General features: G+C 44.2%; 1 protein-coding gene and 1 pseudogene across 1 annotated transcript in view; both read left to right on the top strand.

Annotated features, from left to right (window-relative positions):
* Positions 1 to 18786, top strand: part of Kug (FAT atypical cadherin kugelei) — a 726821-nt gene that overhangs the window by 29178 nt on the left and 678857 nt on the right. The window lies entirely within an intron of this gene.
* LOC143152976 (5S ribosomal RNA) lies at positions 10712 to 10831 on the top strand (annotated as a pseudogene).

The following is an 18786-nucleotide window of genomic DNA, read 5'->3' as shown; positions in this document are numbered from 1 at the left end:
GCGGTATAGAATTTCGTAAAAATTGATTTCTTTTTATTCAATTTTCTTCCCGTGTACCATTTTGAAAATACGCGTATCGGAGTTTTGAGTTATGGGCGCGATGGAATTGCTCGGTATTTCTATTGCGTTGTTCGAAAAGTAATTTTGTTTTCGTGTATAAAATGTCTATACACTCTGAAAAAATCGTGTTTCATTTTCATCAAAAAAAAAGAAAAGTAAACGACTTTCCATACGACCTAATATTTTATCGATAAATCAAATTTCGAACCGGAAGACGTTAACGAGGAATAACTCTCGCGATCGAAACGCGAGTGTTTGGGTATTGTAATTTCATCCGAGGAAAATATGTGTACGCAAGAAATATCAATCGTTCGAGGAGCATAATATTTTCCAAGCCGTGAAAATAACAGGAGTGATCGAAGACGACGATTCTGCGAGATATTTTAATCAAATTGTAAACTCGATCCGTGGTAGAATATTTTCGACGAAAATAATTGCGCGCCGCAACGATTATTCGGGTATAATATTATTCTACGTTATCTGCATAATTATTCTCGTTGAAACTATGCTTGATCCGCATTAATTTTACAAATATTCGTTTATTCCGTACCGCGAGCGTTCACTTTTCATATATCCCGTGGATAGCCACGTATTTTAATATCCTCGAAACGTCCTACGTGTTTCGATACTTGTTACGGCCGTTCTACAAAAAAAAAAAAAAAATAAATAAATAAAAAGAAAAAATGCACTTTTATCGTCGTGCATTCGTTCTATCGTTCGAGTCGGTTCAAAGTATCCGATCGTCCACTCTTCCCGGTTTTACCGCGCGATTCCGCGTACGCGATCGAGAAATTGCACGTTAGTACGAAATAGGGAATACGGAGAACGAAGAACAGCGTATAATCTTTCCTGGATAGCGGAACAGTTATTCTACGCGAAGTCCGGGAATATCTGAGACGGAATCTGCGAGGCAATTGGCTGCTTGCCAGGCAGGAGCTCGGAAACGTAGTTAAATTAATTGATATCGACGTGCCAGAATTTCAGGATAGCGCCGTTGCTTCCGATTTAGCCGTGCCTCTTCCAGCTTTGCTCTTTGCATAAAGATAGTGGATAGCTTGTTTGGTATCGAACAACTCCGCTTCCCTTTGATATCTCTAGCGAAACTTAATAGGGTGGTTGCTCGAATCGTACCCCTGATCCAATTAAATACGTACGATATTAAAAATTGCCGATCGATGGGCGAACGATCGGGTTGGACGTTTCGACTAATGATTTTCGTTACCTCGTTAATAATTTCAAGGGCTGTAACAACATCGTGCAATATTATGGAAATGTTTGTTATTTCGCGTAAAAGTAAATTGATGAATCCGCGCACGCGGAATGAAACACCGCGAACTCGGACCGAAATATGCACAATTCGACGGTTCAATTTTCATATATTAAATTTTATCATTCGATCGTATTGCGATCAGTCGATTTCAACGATTCGTCGATTATATCTGTTTGTTTTCCTGTCGATCCGTGTGCGCAAGTTCGGTACTTCCGGTACCGAATTCTGTCACTTTTATCGTACTTTGGATACGAAACAATTATTGCGCCGAGAGCTTGAAAAACGTGTCGAGAAGCTTATTTGAAATAAAGTCGCTTGTTTCGACTCGGTTCGCTTTGAATAATAATTGTCCGACCGATTTTGTTTGCGAAGAACTGCATCCACTTTGAGTCATCCTTCTTCTTCGCTTATCGTGGTTTATGTCTACAATCTGTCGACGAAAACGATGCGAGATCGGCACTCGGAGCGTATTTGAAGTCAAACGGTACGTGTGCCGCTGATAAATACGACATACGCGATTCTTATCGTTGGTTGGCCGTGTAGTCACTCTTTTATTAGGTATTGTGTGTATTACCGAGCACGGTTCATTAGCCAACGGCGACCAACGTTTCTACGAAGCGATATCTTACTCGTCCGCACCGTATCGAGTATCCGCTATCTTACGGAGTACTGTTGCTCTTGATTTCTTTATGACACCTAGCGCTAAAAATAGAAAAACGTCTAATCGCGACGATTCGAGTTACGTATTCCTCGCTTATGTGTTTACAATTGCGTCATTATGTTTACGCGGTAATGTAACTCTACGTATTCAAAAAGTTAACTAATATCGATTCCTCGTTTCGTTATCCAACCATTTTTCTCTTTCCCTCGTTCATAAAGATTCGATATCTATTCGTAGATTCTACAATATTTAGCACAGTGTGTTTTATAAAAAGATACAAAAGAAAAATACGCGATGCAAAACTTTCTGCTTTCCTTGTAATTCGAAAATGGTAAATTAATTGAATATCACGTGTTTAATTTCTTCCGAAGATAATCTACTCTGTACACGAAGGTGTCGATATTAAATTCTGTCGCGTTTGGCAAACGAACGAAAAAAGAAGTACAATCGTTAATGTATTCTCGGTTAAATTGATTCCAGAGGAAAACGGAGTAGAAGTTATCGTTTCGCGTATCTATCGGTTATTATTATATGCAGTTTCGTGCAAATCTTGTCCGGATTCGACCGTGTGGCACTGCCCGCGAAGTGCATGACTTTCATTTTTAAACATCGCTGCCCGTAGATTGTTTCGTTGCCGCACCTTGCCGCTTTTATCTTCGCTTCGTGTCGACCGGATTGCGCCGCCGACACGCCTGTTCGCGAGTGACTCGTAACTTTTATTCGCCGATTTGGCCGGTAGATGTTGCCCCCTGGTTTCCTTTCGTGAGTGAAAATCCGAAAACTCGCAACGATTCGATAAAGCTATCCAGGTGCGGTCTCGAAAGCCACTTAGAAAAAGGTACGAAATAATCGTTGCGCGAGATTTACGCCGCCACTTAGGAAGTCGTTTCGTGCACAGCGAAAGAGGAGACCGACCAGCCTGCTCGTGTTCTGAATTTCGCAGATTTTGTCGCGCAAGAGGTTTCGGTGAACTTTTGATAAGAGCGAGCAGACCGCCAGTTAGCCGTATCGTTTCGCGTAGTCTGGCTTCTCTCACCTACGAGTGGAGTTTCTGCTTGAACATTTTTTTTCCGATCGAATATTCGACGAACTTCTACGATTCGTGTATTGGACCTACGTGATTCGATCACTGTTCGAATATTACTCGAATATTTCACAATTCGCGTACCGTTCAAATATTTGCCCGTTCGAATTTTAGACGATCGGTGTTCGTATACTTGAGTAGTAAAAGTTTTACTCGAATAGTCGATTGTTCAAATTCTACTTGTATGGTGAATTATTCGAACTCTACTTGGAACAGTGGGTAAGTCGAATACCTGATTATTCGAATTCTACTTGAATATCGTATTATTCAAATTCTACTCGTATATTGAATTATTCGAACTCTACTTGGAACAGTGGGTAAGTCGAATACCTGATTATTCGAATTCTACTTGAATATCGTATTATTCGAATACTATTCGAACAATATCCAAATATTCAACTATATCAACACTATTTGACTCGACTATTTAGATACTACTCAAACAGTATCCAAATATTCGACTATTCGAACACTATTCGCCTCGACTATTCAAATACTACTCAAACAGTATTCAAACATTCGACTATTCGAACACTGTACAACTCGACTATTTGAATACTAATCAAATGCTTGACTACACGAATACTTTGTGAATAGTGTACGAGTACGGTTCTTCAAGCGACTTTCATCGTTTTCACCTTCATAGCTATTTATGTGTATAAAAATCGACACCGTTCGAAGATCAGAAGACATTTTATTAATTTTGCGGAAAAAAAGCTTACTCTTTATTAACGTCCATTCGATACGGAATATTCGAATCAAATGTTCCACGTTCTGTGAAACGTACGAATATAAAAATATAAAAATAGTCCCAGTTCCGGTCTGGTCGAGTCCCAACGAGCTCTGTCGTGAATAACGGACGATCGCGTCGATTCTACGCGATGCTTCGGATACCGGGTTTCGATGGTCAGAGGACACGCGTAATAGGGCAATATTGCTATTGTCGCGTAACGCTCGGTAACGATTCAGACGCGTTTTACTCCGAATAACGTATCCTCGCGAAACGGCCGCGGTGGTAGCGATGATAAGAACGACAGGTGCATAAACGACGTTAATTACCGGTCAGTGGGAAATCTGTCGCTAGATGACTGCCCGATATAACGAAATAACGAGCTACCAACTGGCGGTAATTTACGATTAGCTTGCAATTCGTGCGAATTATTAACGTTATAATTAGAAATAAACGTCACCTCGAATTGGCTCCGAACAGTGATTTCTCGGGACGCGGCGCGGCGAATTCGAACGATTTCTAAACGGATTCCCTGTAAATCGTTCGGTCTCGCGTTCAACGAACGAATCTTTTCCAATTCGATTAATTATCTGGGCAAGTGGCGATAATTTTGCTTAACCGTGAGATCAAACGGGTGATGTACATTAACGGTCCCGTTTCGGCGTGATCGGTGTTTTATGGAAAATTCAGCTATTTGCGGCGGATGTACCGGGCGTATTTACAGAAGGAAATGCGCGTGCTGGTTGAATGGCGATTAATATTAACGTCCGACCACAACGCGACCCGCGAGTTCGCCAAAGCACCGCTTTGCCATCGCGGCTGTGTACCCTACCCCCTTGATGATACGCCACTGCGCACCCGCCCCACGGTTCACCGATTTCCTATTTACGAATTTACGTAATTTTGGTTTTAAATTGGACCAATCGGCGCGCGTAATTAACAAACGTTTATCTAAGAAATTATCACCGCGAACATACTTTTGCGCAACGCACCGCCCGTACTATTTATCGTTACCCGCGAATACGCGATTCTAATAAACGCGTCGGCCGGTTGGCCGGAAAATTTACACGGTACATATCCCGCAACGTATGAAAATTGCGTGATTTTTGAAGATTAAACGGCTGCAACTAAATATCACTATTTACGTCCGTGGAATTGAATATTGTGCCGTGCACGGATTTCGATTACATTGGACGCGCTCGAGTCCCGTGCTAAATTCACCGGCTTTCGTTCGTCGTTAACCAAAAATTTACGAAACGTTTTCCGTTTTCCCATTAACGGAAGAAAAATTCGCGCGTACTTCGAGCGGTGCGTTGATCGTTCCGTTTGTACCGCACGATCTTAGTTTCCATAGATATTCATGGAACGTCGAAGTACGTATAAATAGTAAACAGGTACGTAAATATTCTAATTCTGTATAAAATATTTTCCAACACATCGTGTACTTGCAATAGTATTTGAAATTTTTAGAACCGTATATTATCCAGAATAGATAAATATCGTATTTGGGTGTATTAATAATTTTCACCGTTTACACGTATTATCGCGTATTACCTAGAATAATAGATTGTGCGATAAATTTTGTCGTTCGATAAAACTTATCGAGCAACCTAGCACTATACAGTTAAATAAGTTTTATCGAACGATAATTACGTAAATATCGTGTTTAGGTGTATCAATAATTTTCACTCGTTAATATCGCCCGTTTGCGAGTGTATCGATCGGAGCGTTGAAATTACTCGTGGATGGGTAGTAAACTTTGCTTTGAAAACCGAGAAAACCAGAGTCTGTTACCGTTTCTCGACCGAGTACACTGTTTCTGGACGAACACTGTTTCCACTTAGTTGGCGCGGTCGAGTTTCTATTACCGGCGAAATAAGTGTCAGCGTTGTAATAGCGGGATTTGGCTGTGGAACATCGAAAATCTCGCGGTTGGATGGTTCGCTCGTTTCTCGACGTAATGGAGGGATTCCCCGTTCACGTTCAACGACAAAGTCCGAGCAAGCTCGCGGTTTCACGGACGAATTTCGCTCAAATATGATTTCGCGGACGAGAGTCGGCGAACGACCGTTTCGTTTAAGAAATTCCGCGTGGGCAGTTTCGAATACAACGTCTCGTAACGGTGCTTAAGAGTAGGCGGAGCGGGGCTGACGCACACAGAAGGTACCATACTTTACCAAATGTACTCTCGCGATGAGAATGTGTACGAAACGGGAGTCCCAGAAGTGGTCTTAGAAATTGTTGCGCGACACTTCGCGAAGAAAGTTACGCGAACAATTATTTATACTTCCTTGCCGTAGGAACTGTTAGAGACGCCGCGCGGCGCGGAACACGCGCGTATTTTTTTTCCCAAGGAACGTAAAACAGCGAAAAAGTGTCTCAACGATCGTAGAAGCACTCAGCTTGCGATTAATTGCGTTTCGAAGTATACGATCGACGTGTTCGATTCGCACCGTACCACGAGCCGTTAAATAACGCATTGAACTGGTCGGTAGAAGTCAGCAATCGGTGCATATTTTTTCAGCGACCGGTACGCTACGGCAATTAGGCGAACGGGTCGTGTTTATGCGAACAGAAATCGTAAAATTTCCCCACGAACGTTCATTGGGTGTTAATTCGACGATTCGGTGCGATTTACGACGATTGGTCGTGTTCTCGTGCAACCGTACGTTCTCGTGACTTTCCTTCCTCTGATCTTGTCACTCGCGTCAACAATTATAGTTACTTATACATTTCTGCCGTGTAACCCGCCGAGAAAGAAGGAAGCATTTCGGAGGAGAAACATAATCGTCCATCGAGGAGGTTTGGTAACGTTCGCGTTAGGTGGGTTTTCTGAAATGTTTCTTCAACGTCTTTATTATTCAAATTAGAAGAAAGCGTACGCGTCGCACCGAAGTATAATTGCAGAGTTGCGTAAACTCGAGATGTAGCCGGACAGTTTCAAACCTACGTTCGAATTTCAAAACCACTTGTTGGTCGAGTATTTTCAAATGGAATTTATATTTTCTCCGCGTTATCGTTCCAAGACGATTCATTCCGAATTGTACCTCGTTCGTGAACCGTTACCCGGAATGTTACGATTCGTACGTTAAAAACAATCGAGACGACACTGGTTGTGTCCCGTGTTTCGTTCGTGACCCACTAACGAGACGTTTCCCGCGTTCGAAAGCGTCTCCTCGTATACTTGCGCGAAAAATTAGTCCAGAGAGTCGGACTTGAAAAAGCTCTCGACGAACAACGGCGCAGGATTGTTAGCTGGCCAGACACCGATTTAATGTCTGGTTGAACTACTACGGTCTCGTTGAGCCTCGCCGGGTACGTATTCGCCGTCTCACGGAGATAAGGGACCCGGAAAACGAGACAGAAAAACGTTTCTTGTGGAAGCGCAACTGCGTACTTTCGTTCTTGAAAGCAGGAAATACAGATAGTAATCGCCGTCGTCGTTCCCTCTGATCTCTTCTCCACCCTTAACGACGGAAAATACTCGATGCTCGGAGATTCGTTTCGAGGTGTACTTCGTACCCTTGACGATACGTCGTTTGTCACGGCGTGGACAAATTTCGAACGGAGAGGCTCTGTGATCTTCGCTGCGAAAAATTAACACCGTTTAACCAGATAAGGTAATTAAACGCAACGAATCGTAGTGGAACCCGGAACCGAGTCGAAGCTTCCCTCGAACGCGAATCTCGGAATATTTTATTTCCGTGACAACAATTAATTCCAGTCGATGCATCGATTTCATCTTTTCTGGAAAATAATCTACTTCGTAAGAGATGTAGCGTTCGATGCATTGCGCACTTTAGAATAAAAGTAGCAAGAGAAAAGTAAGACCAGTTCTTATTTTCGGTCGAATTCTAACCGTACGGTATCGTCAATACGGTTTCTTAAATTCTTGAAAAAATGTCAACCGACGAATACGATCTCGTCGGCGCGTACTTTCACAGTCGCGCGTTTCGCGTTGCGCGGATCGTTGATAATCGATATTGCCTGAAAACGATCGTCGATTTGTGGAAAGACGAGGAAGGGTACCCAGGAAATCAATTACGACGATAATTCTTAGCGACAGAACATACCAATGTCTACTCACCGTAGTGGTTGCGAGCAATCCTATGCATATTGATCCAAGGAATTATGGAGACACCGCAGGTGCAAACGTCCTGATTTACGATGATTAATTACGCGGTGTCTGACCTAATTAAGTGTCTCGGTCGTTCGTAGCGAGAAATACGTTGACAGTAATTCGACGTTAATAATCGAGATGTTTGTCCAGCGGCGTGGAGGGAGTAGCGGATAAAATCCCAGGGAAATGTGTAGAAAATTCTTTTCGGGGGAATTAAAATTCGCGGGAGAACAAAAGGGGGTTGTTTCGGATAGAAAGGAATTACACGACTGTTTCCTTTTTTCCTTCTTTTCTTTTCTTTCTTTTTCACGCCGACCTTTATTTCTCGCTAGTTACGTAGCGCGCGTTTAAATTAAGTCCGAGCTGGCTGTTTGCACGCACGACGCGACGTTCCCCGCGTTAGGGAATTCTAGTTCGCTTTAGTTGTACATATTACGTATTACAACGAGGGGGAAAATTATGCTACCCGTTCCACCGTGAACAGAATTTCCAGCGCGCGCTCGTTTCGAGTTATTTTTTTTTTTGTTTCGTTTTTTTTTCTTTTCCGCCCCCGAGGCTGTCGCCCCTCGCGTTTCCGAAACGAGGCTGCATTTTCGACATCGCGAAACCCCTCCACCGACCTCGCCAATTCCATAAACGAAATTGTTTCGTCGGTATTTTTCTTTCGTTCCAATTCCCGTCGCAGCGATTCCATAATTGGAAATTAAGCCCTCCATTCGGGAAACTAACGAAATTTCTCACTTTTTGCAAATATTTCGACGAGTTGAAAACCAAGCTTCCCGCAGATCGCGAATCGTAACGTTCAATTCGTATCTCGAGATTCTTGACACTCTTTGTGACGAGTATTTGTCCTGAAGGTTTCTACGAACCCTCTTGGACGTGTTGGAACAAAATCGTGATAAAAGTTATCCATTGTAATTATTTATTTCGTCTAAGCGCAACGTTTTTCCGCTCGGAGGTTTCACCGCGCTTTTAGTGGCTCCATCTCGGTCGTTAAACGAAATTCTTTCATCGGTATTTCCCTCTCGTTCCGATTTCCTTCGCAACGATTCTCGGGTCCACGATTGGAAATTAAGCCTTCCATTCGAAAAGTTAACGAAGTTCTCGACTTCCTACGAATTTTCCGAACGCTCGAAAACCATGCTTTCCATTGTTCCGCGAAAAGCAAATCACATTCTCGGTCGCGATTGTTCTGTAAATTTTTATACGCGACAATTGCGAACAACCGTGAAATACCACAATTGGCTTTGAAAAAAAAAACGAACAAAAAAGGAAAAAGATAGAAACAAACGAAACAAAATTGAACGGATTGATTTCCTATACAGATTGTTAATAATTTTCCGAGGGAAGGTATCGTAGCGAGGATTCACCATAGGGAATCGAGAACCGTGGAACGAAACGGGCGATCACGTGCGCGCACCTGCAGCGTCTTTCGTTGTTATTTACGACGAATGAAATTACAGCGCTGTCGGTTCGCGCTTGATTAAGTCGGATTTTCGTTCCGGGGACGTTGTACGCGGCGCGTGCGTTATTGTTCTTGCGAAACCCGGATAATCCGTGTGTTCAAATTGATGCCCAATTATCGAACCAATTACCTAACCAGATTCCGTGTTCCAAGCGTGCGCCTTCGTGAAAGATACAGAATCGCCGTGCCGCGATAGCGACGTTAATTAAACGAGAGGGCCGAAGGCCGCGCGAATTTCCACCGCGAATTCATCGGGAATTCCCATGGAAACAGAGCCACCGGCGTCGATCGGTCGGTGCTAACAACGCTCTCTGACCCCTATGTACAAATGCTTCGCAAACCGTGATGCGCGTGTGGATACTTAACCGGGAGTTACCGCGACTGGACGAGTATAGACGGGTTAACAGTCGATCTCCCGTTGTTTGTTGACGGAATCTAGCTTCGAGTCCACAGTGGGGTATAATCGCGCGAGCGTGTAGTCTTTTGTCGCGGGGAATCGTCGAGGAAGACTTCGTGGCTCGAGGTTTTGTTGTCTCGAGAATCGCGTGCGAGCAGGTCGAAGTTGAGGAGGGGATTAGTCAAAAATAAGGAAATCGTTGCTTTGTTTTATCGAGACATCTGTCCAAAGAGATCGAAGACGCGAAGGGAATTATTAAAAAATAAGGAAATCCTTCTCCGATAAATTTGCTTCGAATATTACACTTTCGTGGGTGCACGCGATCGTTGTCGATCCCCGTTGTGAGTAGACTTAGGGAAAAATTTACAACGAAGATCAACGACGACCACGTGCCTCCACCAATGCGCAAAATTCGATGCAAAGCTCGACTCTTTCCGGATCAATGATTTCCACGACGCCGACGAGTGTACGTGAAGTACATAGGTTAGGGATCAGGACCCTCGAGATTTTGGGGTCGTTGAACGCTTGGCCACGATACAAAAAATGGCCCATAGTTTTTACGTCGAATTTGTTCGAGTTTGAAGAGGGTTCGTCGGACGCGTGGTTCAGGTTTGGAGTATTATATTCGAGCAACGGGACGATCGACGAGTATTTAATTACTTCGAATGGATTGAACAAATTTGAATAGGTCCGTGGTCGAAGTAGCTCGTGTAAATTGGGGTGTATTGTTTCGGTAAATTGAAATAGTCTAAATAGAGAATAAATTGAAGGAGTATCAATTAAAGTAATCTACTCGGATAAATTGACGTAGCGAACTCGTATAAGTTTTAGTAGTTACTCGAATAATCTGGTTTACTCGAATATTCTAATAACTCGAGTGGTTCGTTTCGTACAAGTTTATCCATTATCGGAGCGGATATTCTCGCCAACGATCAAACCACGCCAAGTTCACCGGTACTCGTCCGATCACCGAAGTTAAGAGGCGTTGGGCGCGGTTAGTACTTAGATGGGTGAACCACTTGGGAACACCGTGTATTGTTGGCTTTTTTACGATTCTTTTCTTCTTTCCCAAATATCAAAGTTCGAAACACACTGTGTTGCTACTTTCGTTAGAAAAAACAAGAAAATTATTAAAGAAATAATTAAAAAACAAGTCTACCCGAGTACCGAGATTGTTTCCAAAATTCCGTACCTTCGATCGAACTACCATTCATCTAGCCACCGTGCAACGTTCACCGTACGCCCCTAAGGCCCCGATCGCTCTTCTTTAAATACTCTTCTTACAATCTGTCGTACAATTTCCTGGATTGCAAACGGTACACGGATTCTTCATCAAGCGGAGGACCACTCTAACCGAGAAGATACTTCGGTTCGACGAGTCCGTTCTCCCGAGTTTAATATCCAAATGGTTGTCATCGGTGCGATCTCCGTATCGAATGCGTTTGCTTCGACGATTTCGCGGGTGGGGGGACTTAACGTGAAATACGAAATACAGGTTCGAGTAGTATCGCGCGATACGACCGTTGCGTTTCTCGTTCGCTGAACTCGAAGAATCCGTGTCGTGGAGCGCACGGGGACGTTGTTGTATGTTCGACGCGTCTCTCTGTACGCAACGAAACGCGCCTCGTAGCCAGCCCTAGGCAGGTGGAATATGCACGCGCGTAACTGCGTGGATATCCGGGCGACGTGGTTAAGTAGATATGGGTTGGCGGTACACGTCGTGACCCACGTGTATTACGTAGACGGGGTGGTGTCAGCGCGCCGCATTCTGATATTCTTCTTCGTGGGCAACCCCCGTGTAACGCGTGCATGCACGCTCCGCCGGGTCACCGATATAATAGAGCCTGACGCGAACGGATCTCCAGGGGTTCTCTGACCTTCCCCTTCGTAGGGTCGCATGACGAGCCTCGGCAACCGTGTTCCGTAAGCTTTATATCGTGCACCGCGTCGTCGTTCCTCCGTGACCTCGTTGGGAACATTATCGGACCGTGGGGCTGTTCTCCATTCGTTTGCTCGGATTTTTCACGGGCGTATTTTTCAACGGCGGTCGGGGGCACCCTCCGGCGTGTCTTAACGGTTGAGTTGAAACGCCGTGGATGTTTGGACTCCACGACAAATATTTGAACCGGACTCGCTTTGATTTATCCGGACCCGGTTCGGATCGTAACCCGAAACCGAACGATCCCGATCAGCTCGGGTTCGCCTTGATCCGTTTCGATTCGCTCCGATCCGCTCGTGAGCTCTTCTGCGGCCACCCTCGATCCGTTTTCGGCTCGTTCGGGATCCACTAACTTCCATGTCGCGACGAATGCGGCGACGAGAGAGAATCGAACGGAACCGATCACCCCGTGCCTGCCACGGTTGTTTGCGAACCGCTCTTTGACGGTTCCCTCGGTGTACAGTGCCCCGTGAAGGGAAATTTTTTATCGGTTACGGTAGACGGTAGCTGTTTGAAAAAAATCTGTCGACGGACGGACCAAGTCGAGTGAGAAAACGGTCGTCGAGCTACGGTCGTACCTATCCACCGATACGATCTGATACGATTCTCTTACCGAACCGATACCGATAGATTTCGTTCACCGAGAATTCCCAAAGTCGAAGATTCGCAAGTTCACCGCTTCTTTATACGGAATATCCAGATACGCAATCTGCGGGTAAAATATTCCAATAGGATTTCCGTAGTCGATAGTTCCAACAGAATTTCAATACTATTTGAATTGCACTGTTCGAATTGAATATTCGAATATTCGAAGTTCACTGTCCGAATATTTGAATCGATTGCTCGAATATTCGAATACGGAAAAATTCGACGGCCAATCCCAGCTCCACTTCGAAAGTGTGATCTCGTATAGAAACTTTCGCGCAAATTGATCGGAAGAAACGTATCGGGTCAAAGTATAAATTATGTAAAAACTTAGAGCCGCGCGAAGGGAAAGTTTCACGGTATCGACTTAACGGTCAACGTATCGATACGTAAATGTTTCCAGTCAAATGGAGTAGTCCCCCCCATCGAAACGTTCCTTCGATGCAATTTAACGCGAACCAAGGCAATTCGAGTGTACGCGTCGTAGCACGAATTGATCCATTTCCCGTCTCTAAATAACTCGACTGGTGTACACGTTCATCGGTGGACTCGAATCAACACACTGGATTTAATCTTGAAATCTCGCGACACGTGATTTCCACGTAGCGACGTCTCCTCAATGGCTCGGGTTTGTAATCCAGCTATAGACACGAACCTCGGAGTCACCTTTGAGAAGTGCGATAAGTCTGTCCTGTCACGGACCAGTTGCTCCACGTGTCATCCTAATGCTCCGCAATAACTATTTCAATAGCTTATTCCGATCTACCCTATTTCTGGTTGCCACTGCGCGAGGATTCTGTCGCCCGAGTATCGCGCTGCCGCAAAGGAGATTAATTTTGGATCTGTCCATTGTAAAAATACTACAATTATATCCATTGTGACTTTCAACGTGATCTCTTCAACGCTGATCCTATCGAATCCGTATAATTCGTACGGTCAAATTCCGTTACGTTGCGTTACGAAAATGTAAAATTCCGCATTAATTGTTGCTTCTTTCGTTCGTCCAGTTCTGCGTAAATTATTATCGGAGAAGCTAAATGTAAAATCAATATACGTGTATCTGATATTTAAATAAATTATTCAACGAATATCGCCTGCACTCCTTTCGAAGAGATACGATCTTTGTTTCGCAACCGGTAAAATGACTAGGTAAAAATACGCGTAGACCGTACCGATACGTTTTCTCGGTCTCGCGATCGGTAACGCGTGTATGGATATCCTCGGTTGACGTCTGTCCACGGAGTAGCGTCCCGTGTACAACGTTCCGGATTTCGACGCGACACAATGGAAAGTCGGATCCAGTGGCACGTATACGCGCGCGCACCGGTGACTCTTTCTTTCGAGCTCTCCTTTCTGGCAAGTGTGCATCGTTTTCCGCAAGGAGACGGTGCGAGAGGGGTCTATCTAGTTTTTAACCTTAGCTTGGTTCCGTAAACGTAAGAACAAAGGAGGTTTGGACATGTGTGCGAAGCGTACAGCGGCGAGAAGCCACAGCGGTAGAGATAGATCGGCGAGTTCCCTTCCTTGTTGCGTGGTATGTCTGGGACAATATATGCGTGCGCGCATATACCGTATACTTGCCTACCGTACTTATACGGCATTACCATTGCAGGTAATCCCGACGATAGCGCGGTGGTATCTTGCTCGCGGTGTTCGCTGCTCGGTATTATGAGCAGGAGGACTAATACGGCGCTGGAAGATATTGCGCTCGCGAGAAACACACTATAGAAATCCGAATCTCCCGGCAGATGGCAGATATTTCATAAATAATTCCCGTCGCGTAACGCCCGCGTGAGAACACCCGGGGACTCGTTCGTTCGTGCTTCCTGTTGGGACCCGTCGCTTTCAGTGGCGTGCTTTCGGTTTCGCTACGATTTTTCTAGCTCCGATCGCGCGGCCAACTGTTATGCAGGGAGCTCTACACGAACCTAACGTAACCACGTCGCGAACGAAATCGTGTGCGGGAGCCGTCCTGGTGTAACTGTGTCGCGAATACCACGAGTGTTCGCCACGGGGTTCGTAGCTTGTACCATCGTTTCTCGAACATTTTTCCCTCGAATGACTTTACACGTTGGAATTACGCGCGATCCGCACCGATACCGAACTATCATTGCGCAGCTATACTTTTCAAACGCGATCCAAACTGGATACGGTTGAATCGGGGACGGATAAATTCGGCTTTCTTTGCGCGTTCTTTTCAATTTCGACGATCGAAGACAGCTTCGAAATGGATATTTTTATACTCGGGTATTTCTCGAGTAGAATGTCTGTTCGTTCGAGGCTCGATTCGATCTACACGATAAGAGCTCGGTGATCGTTCTCGTTGCTTTTAACTGGATTCGAAGAGGCGAGCGAGGAACGCTATTAGACAAGGGAAGAAAGATTCGATAAATGTTCGAAATAACGAACTTTGGGCGTCTTAGTACCGAGGTTTGAATATTTCGTCGTCGGTGGGGGAATATTTTACGCGGATCCCTGGAATCTCGTTTCTTTTGCGAACGTTGCAAACAATGTACTCGTCGTGGAACGAAGTTTCATTGCTTATCACGAAGGATAATATCGCGCGATTCTTCGGGGACTCCTTAATACGAAACTCGATAAATATTCACGACGCGACAGTCGACCAGTTCTCAGTTACCATCAAACGCGAGAATAGAGTACGCGCGCAACTTTCGAAGACGTTTTCCAGATACTCTGTATGCCAGATGGTTGCTCGTTGGAACTGTTGGGAAGAGAAGTCGGAACAATACGTCCACTTCGAGGACCTTCTAACTGTCAGGCACTTCCTGCACATAAATCTCAGCTACCCCCGATTCTACACTACCTACGAACTTCTATCCAATGAATTGCTCGTCTTCGGGCTCTAGACGTTCCAATATTTGATCAATAGAGGATATTTCTATGAATTATTTTCATCTGTCGGAGATAGCTTTCGTATCGCAAAGTTCAGACAGTAACGTACTTAATTAAAAATGAAAAGAGAAATTACTCGAGAAATTTTTTACCAGGCCCTAATACATTTTCGTACATTTCACGTTCATTCTTCTTTTCGTCTATCGTTTAACAAGAATTTAGAAGTTACACTGGAAGCTTCGAGATCACTAATGCTCGTGTTGTGAATTTTTAATTAATCCTGGAGAACTCTGTATCATTCTACAACTTGAACAGTATTTATTCACTTCTTTACAAGTAGAAGTAGCTTTTGGTCTGTCCGGAATTCTATATGTCTACCGAACCGTTAGGATCACTATTTTTGTTCGTCACGAAAACCGATAGTAAAAGAGACATAAAATACAAAGACCGAAATAAAACAGTTTACCGAAAAAAAGAAAGATGTCTCGGACACATCTGACAATTAATGCGAAGCAATTCCTATATATAGAATACGCGGCAGAAGCTTAAAAATATAGCCTCGAACTAAAGACCGGAGATAGGAAACTAAAACCGGAGTGTTCGATTAAAAATAGAAGAAACATCGGTCGTATTAACCACTTATCTGTCGCTCCAGAGTTAGCTCAGGATATATAGTCACCGGATAAACAAGCAAAACAGTGCTCAACGACTAAGATAATAAAGAAGAAAATAAAAGGGAAAACGTAATTTACATCGTACACCCTTAATTACTGCCTCGTGACTATTTTTAAATATCCGAAAAAAGAAGTGAAACGACGTTGCGTTTTAGAAGCTACCGAAACGTATTTTTTTTCAATTGTTCGAAGAATATAAAACCAAGTAAAAAAAAAAAGAAAAAAGAAAAATTATATACGTAACAAAATATCCCGAATTATCGATTACGAGCGATGCAAAGCGTTTCGAATTGCATTGATTCGCATCGGGGAGAAATGAACGCGACGATTCAGGTACGTAGATGAAAAATTCTCGTTGCCCTCGGTATACAGCTGAAAAAGGTCACTGGTCGACAGAAATTTCAAATTTTTCCGTCCTTTTGCAAGTACGTTGATCGCGTTGTCGCGCACTCGTGATTAGCGTCGCTGTTCAGTGGTCGTTCGGCATCAGGCCGTTACGCTCGACCGAGCGAAGAAATGCACGCGCCCCATTGATTTATTTATTGTCGAACGCTCGGGCTCGCCGCGCGAGGGTCTTATTCCGAGAATTTTAATTGCCTGGATAAAAGCGGCAACGCAACGCGCGCGCGCGCGCGTGCTAAACGAATGATAACGTTGGCGACATTAATCGAACGGAGCGTGTCGTCTTTACCCCACGGTCGTTGCATTTTACGCGATTGTTTCGCGATTCGATTCGCCTTCGTGAATTTTTAACTCTTATTTGCGTAACGATACCGTGCGTTTCGTACGTGTGCGCGGTTCAAACGAAAAACACGTACGAAATGCGCGTGTCATCGAAGACACCAACGGTGCGTTAACGTTTAATAATTTTCAGTTTCGAAACAAACGGTCGATCGTTGAGCTGGCGACTATTACGAATTTTCGTTTATTTGGTAATCGTAATTGCGAATCGCTCTCGTGTGGAATAATCGAGAATAATAATTTGATCGACGAGTACACGTAGAATTTAGGGAAACGTTTATTTTGATCTTGGAATCGAGTAAGAATAATCTTACGTAGGCGTGGGTTTTTTTTTATCTTGACTGTATTAGAAGTATCGAACAAAGCCTTCGGTAATCGTACGGAAGAATTGTTCGTACGAAAAATGTGAGGGTTGGTAGCGAAACGCCTATAATCGCATCAAAATCAACTGACCGCTCAAGGCCAGTGCGGGGTTATCCCCACCACAGGGTTCTCGTATCCCCACCGCTCTCGTTTCTTCTCTTCGCTCCGCCCACGAACCAAGGAGAGACCGTACGAGATATTACGATATCTTTGAAATCATCAGAAACGCGTAATAAAATGATTTCGAGCTCGAATCGTCTCGACGAGTCGAAGAACATGATTCGTGTATTTTTTCCCAAAGATCGTCGATCCACCCTCGGTGTATCGTAATAACGAACAATGTGGAATTTTAAACGACCATTGAACGGTGAAATCGTAAATGTGCTCATTAAACGAAATTCGCTTTCGACAAGTGTGCGGACGAGAATCGACGAGTGTTCTCGCAATTGGGTGTTCATAACGTTCGATAATTAATTAAAAGTAATATTAATAACAGGATGGTCCGTCGAGGCGGAGATACAGTTTTGTTGTACAACGATTTATGAACGAACGGTTCACCGTGAGAGAGAATATCATAAAACGACGCGTCCAATACGAGAAACAGAACTATCGCTAATTGATCGCGTCGATTAACCATTGCGCGATACTTTCCATTTATAATTATCCTTCCGCGAATATCTCTATTCGTGTCATATAGCACGAGGAGACTGAAAGTATTTGCGCAAACGCAATTAGATTTTTACGTAATTTCGAACGATAATCGCGCCGCGAAAGCGATGTTTAATTTCAACGAATTCCTATTGATGGATCACGATCGTACAGAAGACGCGGTTCGAATAAATACTTAAATACAATTAAGCGCGATTCAAACGCTATATTTCACAGTTGTTGGAATTCCAATGATCGATTACCGTAACTATCCTGTTTCGCTAACGACTCGTAGCCGACAAGTTTGTACCACCAGCGACTCCAAATGTCTAAGCAACGACCAACTACGACTATTCTCGGGCGCTGAATTAATTGGTCGCTCAAGGCCATTTCCCTGACTCTGGACGACGTCACGCGCAACCCCCTCCCCAAAGATATTACCACGGATCGAATTTTTCCTCGGACACGTGCAAGCGCGAGATGACTTTCTTTTGTCTTCGACCGGCCAATGAAACAACGGAGTTCGTCTTTCTCGTTCACGTTTCGCGGTTATTTTCTCCCGCGGATACTCGTCTCGTTAGCCAAACGACCGTTTCTCGGCTAATGGCTTTCAACGAACTCGTACCGCACAGGTGTCGTACCGTGAGTTAACTCGCAATAGCCTTGAGCGACCGATTAATTGGAGGCGAAAAATGAACCGGAAAAATTTGATTCCATCGATTAAAGTTTGATTCGTTCGTTGCGGTGGAAAATGGGAAAAGTTATTTTCGTTCGTTGTTCGTTATTTTTATCGGCTGTTTAAATATCGCTCGTTTTCGACCACGAACGATCGTTCGGATCTCTCGAGAGCTCGTCGTCCCCCTCGTGTCGCTGCATCGATTATTTTCCAACGTACGTGCAACGTATCTAAACGTTCGTTCGTTTAATTGCGCTAATTGAGATTATTGGGTATACGGTATCGATCGTCGGGTCGAGCGTGCTCGAAAGGTAATCGCGAAAGCGAAATCTTCCGCGTCTCTGGTCGCTCTGTGAACACGATGGCTCGTAAACGGGACGAAACGGGAGGCGTTGCACACCGCCGTGTCGTTGACGTGCTTATATCTGGTCCCCTTGACATTGCCATTGCGTTTTGTAAC

Source organism: Ptiloglossa arizonensis, chromosome 11, assembly GCF_051014685.1.
Source record: "Ptiloglossa arizonensis isolate GNS036 chromosome 11, iyPtiAriz1_principal, whole genome shotgun sequence".
In the NCBI taxonomy this organism is placed as follows: domain Eukaryota; kingdom Metazoa; phylum Arthropoda; class Insecta; order Hymenoptera; family Colletidae; genus Ptiloglossa; species Ptiloglossa arizonensis.
Note: the sequence above shows the minus strand (reverse complement) of the source record. Positions and strands in the feature narration are given on the sequence as shown.